We start from the raw sequence: 9,339 nt of genomic DNA on the forward strand, positions 1-9,339 counted from the left end.
TCCCCCTCTCCCCCCTCTCTTCTTGCTCTCTCCTCTCCTCTCTTCTCTTTTCATATATGTGGTTGGTGCATAGTCTCACTGTGCAGCTCAGACTCATCGTGATCTGATCCTCCTGATTTCAGTCTCCCCAGCACTGGAATTACAGGTATGCACCACTGCACCAGGACTCCAGGCCAGCCCTAGGGGCGTGGCATGTGTTGCTGGGGATCCAGCGGTGGTCCCTGCGCTTCCCTAAGCTTGACTAAGCAGGCGCTTCTGTCCACTGAGCTATCTCGCTGGCCCCTACCCTGGTGAATCTAAAGACTTAGCAAGTCTCAGTCTCAAATGATTGTATTTAATTATTGCCATCTTTGTTCTTTTGAGACAGTGTCTTGCTATGGAGCCCAGGTTGGCCTCAAACTCACCGATTCTCCTCTGTTAAGTGAATAGTGGGAAGGGAAGTTTCCAGCTTAATAATTTTAAGAGAGCTTTCAGATATACCTCAGTGTGAAGGCCCCAAATTTAATCCCAATTAGTGCAAGCAAACACAAAACAGGTGAGCAAAAGAGAGAGGTTAGCTTGTTACAGCGCTAGGTTTCCCAGAAGCGCTGGCTACCCCAAAGGAAAATACTAGCATTGTTTTTAGGCAACTCTGGGTAGATGCCTGAGCCTTACTGGTGGCTCCCACACGTGGTCATTGGAATGCACAGTATCTGTGTGAAGCAGTGATGGTGACAGAGTTCTGGTGGCTTTAAGAATTAAGGAGCACTTCGGGACTGAGATTTATTGTTAAGTCCTCCAGTTTCTGAGAAGAAAACCAGACTTCACAAAATAAGAAGTGAAACAGAAGAGCACAGGCAATTTTGAGAAGCATGGGTGTCTCTATGTCAGGAAAGGTTTAAGGGGGAGATGTTTTGAAGAAGGTGGGGACAATCCAGTCCCCAAGCATCATGTCACAAGGCTGGGTGCGTCGTGGGCGGGAGGCCCCCAGCTGTCCTAACTGGTGATCATCAATACGGTTTGCAGATGACAGGTACTGAGGCATTTAGTAAATCTGGGACTTGCAGTTTGCGACTCATTTTGATTTACAGCTATTATCAGCTATCCCAGAAAAGGCAGGAAAAGTGTTATTTCATCACATCAACAGGAGTAGCAAGAAGACTGAAACAGTTTAATCTGGCAAATGTAAAATTCATGGGTTAAGTAGACAACCTCGCTCTGCCCTCTCACTGGGCCCAGTGAAGACGGGCATCTTGGAATTTGCTGAAGCGTTTAGTGTGTCTAGCCACTAGCAAGGGTTGTCTTGACATAAAAGAATCCTTTATTATTGCTCCACATTTGCTGTTCTGTTTTGGCTTCCACCACCTAAAGATTGTGTTTTATTATTTATTTTTTTTGGCAGGACCAGGGATTGAACTCAGGCCCTTGCACTTGCCAGGCAAGTGCTTATTCTACTGAGCCATCTCCCCGGCCCCTAAAGGTTGTGTTTTAATTAAACCACTCAGTGCACTTAAATGAGAAGTGAAAGCTTTGCCTGCATTTCACGATCAATATTGAAACTTAAAAATAAGCTTGTCAGATCTAAAGCTTGGAAGTTCGGTGTTGAAGAAGCAAAGTTACTAAAGAAGGGAAACGTTAGATTATTAAAAATAATTGCACTGTCCACATCATTTTTGGAGTTAGATTCGGGTGGTCTAAAGGGCTTTGTCCATCATCCTGAGGCTGACAACTTCAAGGACTCTACTTTTGTACAACTGTGCGACTCTTGGGATGTTTTCTGCCATGATATTCAATTAGTGATTGAAGATGATCTTGATAAACTAATTATACTTTGCAAATCCTTAAGGACTGTGTCATACTGTCTGTATTGTACACAGGTGGTAGATATAATCTAGATCATCAAAAACTGCTTTTCGAAATCTCAAAATACAATAAGTCTCAAAGTTACAAGAAAAAAAAATAAAAGCAGAGGTGTAGAGCGCTTCCTTACTGCGCATGAGGTCTTGCATTCAATCCCCAGTACTCCCCAAATCTAGATATCTATATATAATGTAGCTGAGGTCCAAAGAGCTCAGAAGAAGCAATTCCGGCCATGAGTAGACAGCGAGAACTGGATTGCTGTGTGTGCCACCTTCATGTGGCAAAGAGTCCATCAGCTAAAACAGCTGAAGGGTGGCCGGCCAAGTAGCTCAGTGGATTAAAGTGCCTGCTTAGGCAGTTTATTGGTGGGGGTTGGATCCCTGGTGTGCCAGGCCAGCCCTACCCCCAGGGGGCACTGAGACAGCAATGGAGACTGGGTGTGGTGCCGTGCACCTGGAATCCCAGCTCTTGGGAGCCTGAACACAGGCAGATCACCATGAGTCCGATCTACGTAGTGAGACCCTGTAGACCCTTACTAAAATACAAAATATAACAGATGAAGGGGAAATTCCTTTTCAAAAGGATGTTCCAAGGAAATAATTCTCCTTGTAAAAATTACATTGACCTTGTTCACTTTTAGTCAATGCTTTTGGAAAGGCAGTTATTATGCAAAGCAAGTTAGATTTTTAAGGATTATGGCAGATTTTTTAATATTTTGTGTATTTAGTACAAGGTCTACAGAGTCTCACTACACAGATTGGACTCATAGTGATCCTTCTGTTTTCAGCCTCCCAAGCACTGGGATTACAGGCATGTGCCACCATGAATGGCAGATTATAACTTTTTTTCTTTTATTTTTTAAAGAGAACACAAAATGATAAAAAATTAAAAATGATACAGAATGTCACCAAACAAAATAGTATGAATTCAACAATATTTGTTGTACTGCTTAGTGTTGCCTTCAAATTAGTAGTTTAGACTAGCAGATGTATACATGCAAAATTGGAGAAAAAATGTTATAAGAAAGTAAGAGAATGGGACCGGAGAGATAGCTCAATGGAATAAGCGCTTGCCTGGCAAGGGCAGGGTCCTGAGTTCAATCCCCGGTACTGAAAAAAAAAATCAACTTCTTTTTCCATAGACCAGCAGAAATCCGTGATGCAGAGCAATTATCCAAGCCAATCCTGCATACATACACAGATATTTCTCTCCCCCACCATCCTTCTCATCTCAGTACTTCCTTTTGAACAGTATCTGTTTTACCGTTCAGATTTTATTTACTCTTTCAGGTTCTTACACTGGTGAGACAGTATGTTTGCGCATGTGGGTCTGATTTTTCTCAATTGAGAGTAATGTCTCTATTTCAATTTATTTACTGAAAAAAGTCTCAAGTGTATTCTTTTTTATAGGTGAGTAATACTCCATTGTGTAAAAATGCCACATCTTCTTTATCCACTCCTCAGTTGATGGGCATTTGTGTTGCTTCCAAGATTTAACTACGACAAATTGAGCTGCTATAAACATGGGTACACATATATCACCGCAGTATGATGCTTTTTGTTTATTTGGAAAAATACCCAGGAGGGGAATAGCTGGGTTGAATGGGACCTCCAATCCTAGTTTTTTGAGAAATCTCTACAATGATTTCCATAGTGGTTGTACTAGTCTATGCTTCTCATGAACAGTGGAGAAGCATTTCTTTTTCCCCACCCCTCCTCCAGCATTGGTTGACTTCTTGATAATAGCCATTTTTTTCTCTGCTGAGATGGGATCTCAGTGTTGTTTTAATTTGCATTTCTCAAATGGCCAATGATGCTGAACTTTTTTTTCACATATTTATTTGCCATTTGTATTTCTTCATTTTGGAAGTGTATATTTATCTCAGCTGCCCATTGTTGGATTGGGTCTTTGAATTTTTGGGGCTTGAGTTTCAAAAATTCTGTATATGTTTCAGACAGAAGGCCTTTGTTCAAGGAACAGTTGGCTATAATTTTCTTTAGTTCATGGGGTTTTTTTTTTACTCTGTATAGCTAATATTTTCTACCAGGACTGAATCTAAAAAGTCCCAAAAAACAGAAAACAGAAAGTTTAGAAAAAAAAAAAGCAAAAGATATCTCTAAGCCATATATGGAAAAGGTGGCACAAGTCTTGATATCTTTTTCATCCCATCTTATGTACTGAACTTCCCTGAATGTTCTGCTCCACATTAGAGTGAACAAAACGGGTAATCGTGTGAAGCTTTGTCAGCTGTCATGAGCTGGGGTCTTAAGTGGTCTGTTGGTTTTCAGCACACCACCCACCAAGTGGGGCTCGCCTAGGTTTAGAAAACAGGTGGTAAAAGGAGAACAATGGCTTGGAAAAGCATTGGGGTTTTGGTCTCAATGTCCTCCCAAAGACTCATGCAGTCATAGTGAGTCTTTTTCAGAGGTGCCTGGATCAAGAGTGTGTGACTGATCCATGGTGCAGCGTTAGGATGAAGGGTGGGTGATGACTAAGTCAGTCCGTTGATAGACTTGGCACTGCCCTACTCCTGATAGTTTGGATCAATGTAAGAGGCAGAAAGAGGCTCCCTCAGTCCTTGTTGCTTTGCCCCATGAACTGTTCTCCCATGATGCCCCTCTGCCAAGCCACCCTGGCTTGGAGCCAACTGATTGTGGACTGAAACTTCTACAAACTTTGAGCTACATAAACCTTCCCCCCTTTAACTTTGAGTATCAGTATTTTGTCTTAGCAAAGAGAAAAGTAAGACAGAAAGTCATCAGAGTCAGTTAGGACCCTTACAGAATAAGGTTTTCATCTTGACCTGAATGAAATCGTGCTGCATTGCTTAGGTAGACAGGGCTTACAACAGCGCTTCACAGTTTCATTCTAGGGACTCTGTTAGCTTCATGTCCAACTTGTGCCTTAGAGTAAGGGACAATCTGCCAGCTCACACAGACAGCACTTAAAATAGGTAGCCAGTCTCTTATGCAGCTCTTTGTTTGGTTTGGGGCAATCAGGGTTTGTTCTGTCAGCCTGAGTCACACAGCTTGTTATTGACTTGGAGTATAGTGTGTTCACAGGCGGGTCCTCTTCTACCTTCAAACACTGCTTCACATTCATCCCAGTGCAGCAGCTCCTGTAGAGACAAGGGGGAATTCTCTGGGAGAGATGGTGGCTTAAAGTCCTTGGGAGCCAACCGTCCCAGCCAGCCAGTCTTCAAGCCTGATAATCACACATGCTATTTATGTTGGTGGATAATCCAGTGGTGCCCACCATACATACTATCTAAAAACAGAATCACGTCATGATTTTGATTACAAGAATTAAAAGTATTTTTAGAAAATAATACATATTTGAAGAGATCTAAGAAAAGAGCACAAAATTTATTTACATGAAAATATCATATAAGGACCAGCCAAATAGCCCAGTGGAGTAAAGCACCTGTGAGCAGGTACAGGGTCAGGGATTCTTTTCTTTTCTTTTTTTTTTTTTTCCTTTGGTGGAACCGGGGATTGAACTCATAGCCTTACGCTTGCCAGGGAAATGCTTATTCCACTGAGCCATCTCCCCGGCCCTTCAAATAAATTTCTTTCTTTCTTTCTTTCTTTCTTTCTTTCTTTCTTTCTTTCTTTTTTTTTTTTTGAGTCGGGGATGGATTCAATCCTGGGCCTGATGTGCCAGCCCGGCCCCCAGGGCTCACTGAGATGGTGATTGAGACTGGGCATGGTGGCGCACGCCTGTAATCCCAGCTCTTGGGAGGCTGTAAACAGGTGGATCACTATGAGTCTGATCTAGTAGTGAGACCCTGAACATCGTATAGATCCTTCCCTAAAGTACAAAAAAAAAAAAAAAAAAAAAAGAAAAAAAAGAAAACATCGCCTTTCAAAGGCAAGTGGTGGAAAGATAGCGGTACAGATTTCTGAGAAGAGGAAGTTTGTCGCTGAGGGCATCTTCAAAGCTGAACTAAATGAGGTCCTCACTAGGGAGCTGGCTGAGGATGGCTACTCTGGTGTTGAAGTCTGAGTTACACCCGCCAGGACAGAAATCATTCTTTTAGCCACCAGGACACCGAATGTTCTTGGTGAGAAGGCAGGAGATTCTGCGAGTTGACTGCTGTCTTCCAGAAGAGCTTTGGCTTCCCTGAGGGCAGAGTAGAGCTTTATGCTGAAAAGGCGTCAACAAGAGGTCTCTGCGCCATCGCCCAGGCGGAATCTCTGTCACGAACTCCTAGGAGGGCTTGCTGTGCAGAGCGCCGGCTAGGTGTGCTGTGGCTCATCATGGAGAGCGGAGCCAAGGGCTGTGAGGTCATGGTGTGTGGGAAACTCCGCGGACAGCGGGCTAAGTCCATGCAGTGTGTGGGTGGCCTGATGGTCCACAGCGTGGACCCTGTCAGCTGCTACGTTGACACTGCCATTCGCCACGAGCTGCTCAGACAGGGTTGCTGGGTATCAGAGTAAAGATCATGCTGCCCAGGGATCCAGGTGGGAAGCCTGGCCTTGCGAAGCCTCTGCCTGGCCGTGTGAGCACTGCGGAACCCAAAGATGAGATCCTGCCCTGCACTCCCATCTCAGAGCAGAAGGGTGGGAAACCAGAGCCGCCTGCCATGCCCCACCGGTCCCTGCTGCATAACGGGGCATTCCTGGCAGCAGTATCTGAAAATGGAAGCTGCTGTGTGGAGACAATTAATCTTGCACAAAAACAAAGAAAAAGAAAAGAAGAAAAATATCACACAGTTATGCATCTTAGCAGAGAGGGGAAAGAAGTTGAGTGAGCATACACCAACTCGCAGATTTTAATTAAAGAATGTGTTTTAGGCTTGGTTTTGAAAGATAAGCGTTGAATACATGGAAAGCATCGCCTGGTGACAACAGAAAGGTTTGGAGATGGTCATTAACCTGCCGGTTGTTAAACCTTGTTGATATCACATTGAAGTAAGATGAAGTCAAAAGGAGAGGCTTTGAATATCATCTTCCTCGGTGTTCCAGTTTCTTTACCTTTTTCAACTTAAAAAAATTAGTTGTAGGATAAACCCAGGGTCTCAGCACTTTAAAAAAATTTTTTAGGGCTGGCCAAATAGCTCAGTGGGTTAAAGCACCTGCAAGCAGGCACAGGGGCCAAGGTTTTGATCCCTGGTCTGCCCCACCGGCCCCACCCCCAGGGTGTGCTGAGACAGCAATTGAGACTGGGCATGGTGGTGCCTGTAATCCTAGCTCTTGGGAGGCTGTAAACAGGCGGATCACTATGAGTCTGATCTAGTAGTAAGACCCTGAACACCTATAGACCCTTCTCTAAAATACAAAAAAAAAAAAAAAAAAAAAAAAATTTTAGAGACAGGGTCTAAGTGACCAAGTGACCTAGGCTAGGTTTAGCTTGCAATTCTCCTGCCTCAGCCTCCTCAACATGCTGGGATTACAGGCTTTCTCTAGCAGGCCTGGCTAAAAATCAAACTCTATAACTTTTGGAATAGATTTTTAATGTATTTCAGTATTTTCTAATGATTTTTTAAAAAACATGTATTTGGTACAAGATCTCACTACACAGCTCAGACTCAGTGATCCTCCTGTTTTGTCTCCTCAGTGCTGGGATGACAGGCATGTGCCACCATGCCTGGTTTCGGTGTCCGGCTCCATAGCCCTGGGGTGGGGCTGGCACGGCATGCAGTATTGGGAATCAAACCCCAGTGCTTTCGCTTGCCAGGCAGCCCTTAGACTGCTGAGCTATCTGCCCAGCTCCAAATTTTCTAATGACTATGAGATAGGAATCATACTCTTAACTATTTCTTAAAATCCGTACAGGTTTCCCATTAGCAAAGCTACACTGTAAGGGCATGGGGTATGGCGGTGGGGGGCAGGCTTAGCATGTGCGCCGAGGCCCGACCTGGGTTCAGACTCCGGCACCCAAAAGCCAAAACTCTGCCAGGGTTGCATGCCCTTTGACTCATGTCTTAGCATCTTAGCTAAGTGATCTTTCTCATTCTCTTTTTTTAGAACTAGAAATGGAACTCACGACACTGATGGCGTTGTCCTTACCAGGCAGGCTCTTGTGCTGCACAGCCCCTGCTTGATCTCTCAGAGTCTCCATCTCCTTATCTGTAAAGGCGCTGTTGTGCACACTTGGCTGGGCTTGGATGAAGTTCACATAGCACACACTTAAAGCACTGAGTTTCAAGGCTCAATTAGAAAGTCACCTGTGGATGAGACCCAGAGAAATGCCAGGAGCAGGTGCTCAAGTGTGGGCAGGGAGGATTACGATGCAGGATGGGTTGTCATAACGGAAAAGCAATATGGCTAAGAGTCCAGCTCTGGGACCCGGCCTGGCTAGGTTCAAGTCTGGGTTCTGCTATTTTTCTGGGGTGACTTTTTTGTTTTGTTTTTTTTGAGACAGTGTCTCACTATGTAGTCCAGGCTGGCCTTGAACTCATTGGTGATCCTCCTGCCTCAGCCTCCAGAATGACTGGATTATGGAATGTACCACCATTTCTGGGTTGACTTTGGATATGTGGCTTATTCTGACCTTGTCTGACAATACAGACAGTAATTTTAACCTCAGTATTCTTTTTTATTTTTTAAAAGTACTTTTTTAAAGCATACAAAATAGTAAAAAAAAAAATACAAAATTTCATTAAACAAAGTGATAGGAATTAAAAAATGGTTGCTGTGTTACATGATGTGATCTTCAAATTAGTTGTTTAGGTTACCAGATATAAACCTGTAAACTTGGTTAAAACAACAAAGTTATAAGAAATGAAAAAGAAAAAAAATATGTATTAACTGCTTCTTTCAAAAGACCAGCAGAAAGAAGGAGTATAATTACCCAAGCCAGCTTGGACTGTGATGCGAGGAACAGCCAGATCTAGAGGACCTAAAACTCGGACAGCTCCTTGGTGTTTTGCTGAAATAATCCTTTTGGTGTTCCTTTTCTTAAGAGCAAGACTAAGAAGAGAATGGAAATCTTATTGCAGGGTGAGAAGAAAGATGCACAACTTTCAGGTGGACTGAAAATCAAGGAAACTAGGAGATTGCTCCTCTGGTCCCATATGCAACAGGCTGTAAAGAAACCCCAAGATATAGAATGGCACATAAGGTGTATAGCCAGTTGCTGCTTTCTCCTCCTCCTCCTCTTCTTCTTCCTCTTCCTTTTCTTCCTCCTCTTCTTCCTCTTCCTCCTCTTCTTCTTCCTCTTCTTCCTCTTCTTCCTCTTCCTCCTCCTCTTCCTCGTCTTCCTCCTCTTCTTCTTCCTCTTCTTCCTCCTCTTCCACCTCCTCTTCCTCCTCTTCTTCCTCCTCCTCCTCTTCTTCCTCCTCTTCTTCTTCCTCCTCTTCTTCTTCCTCCTCTTCTTCCTCCTCCTCTTCTTCCTCCTCCTCTTTTTCCTCCTCCTCCTCTTCCTCCTCCTCTTCCTCCTCCTCTTCTTCCTCCTCCTCCTCCTCTTCTTCTTCTTCTTCTTCTTCTTCTTCTTCTTCTTCTTCTTCTTCTTCTTCTTCTTCTTCTTCTTCTTCTTCTTCTCCTCTTCCTCTTCCTC

At 43.7% G+C, this 9,339-nt stretch overlaps 1 pseudogene; it reads left to right on the forward strand.

Moving 5' to 3' along the window:
* The window catches only part of LOC101576504, a 13,120-nt pseudogene extending 6,528 nt beyond the window's left edge, over positions 1-6,592 (forward strand).
* Positions 6,593-9,339: the final 2,747 nt, after the last annotated feature.

This window comes from Octodon degus, unplaced genomic scaffold, assembly GCF_000260255.1.
Source record: "Octodon degus isolate 3935 unplaced genomic scaffold, OctDeg1.0 scaffold00064, whole genome shotgun sequence".
NCBI lineage: Eukaryota > Metazoa > Chordata > Mammalia > Rodentia > Octodontidae > Octodon > Octodon degus.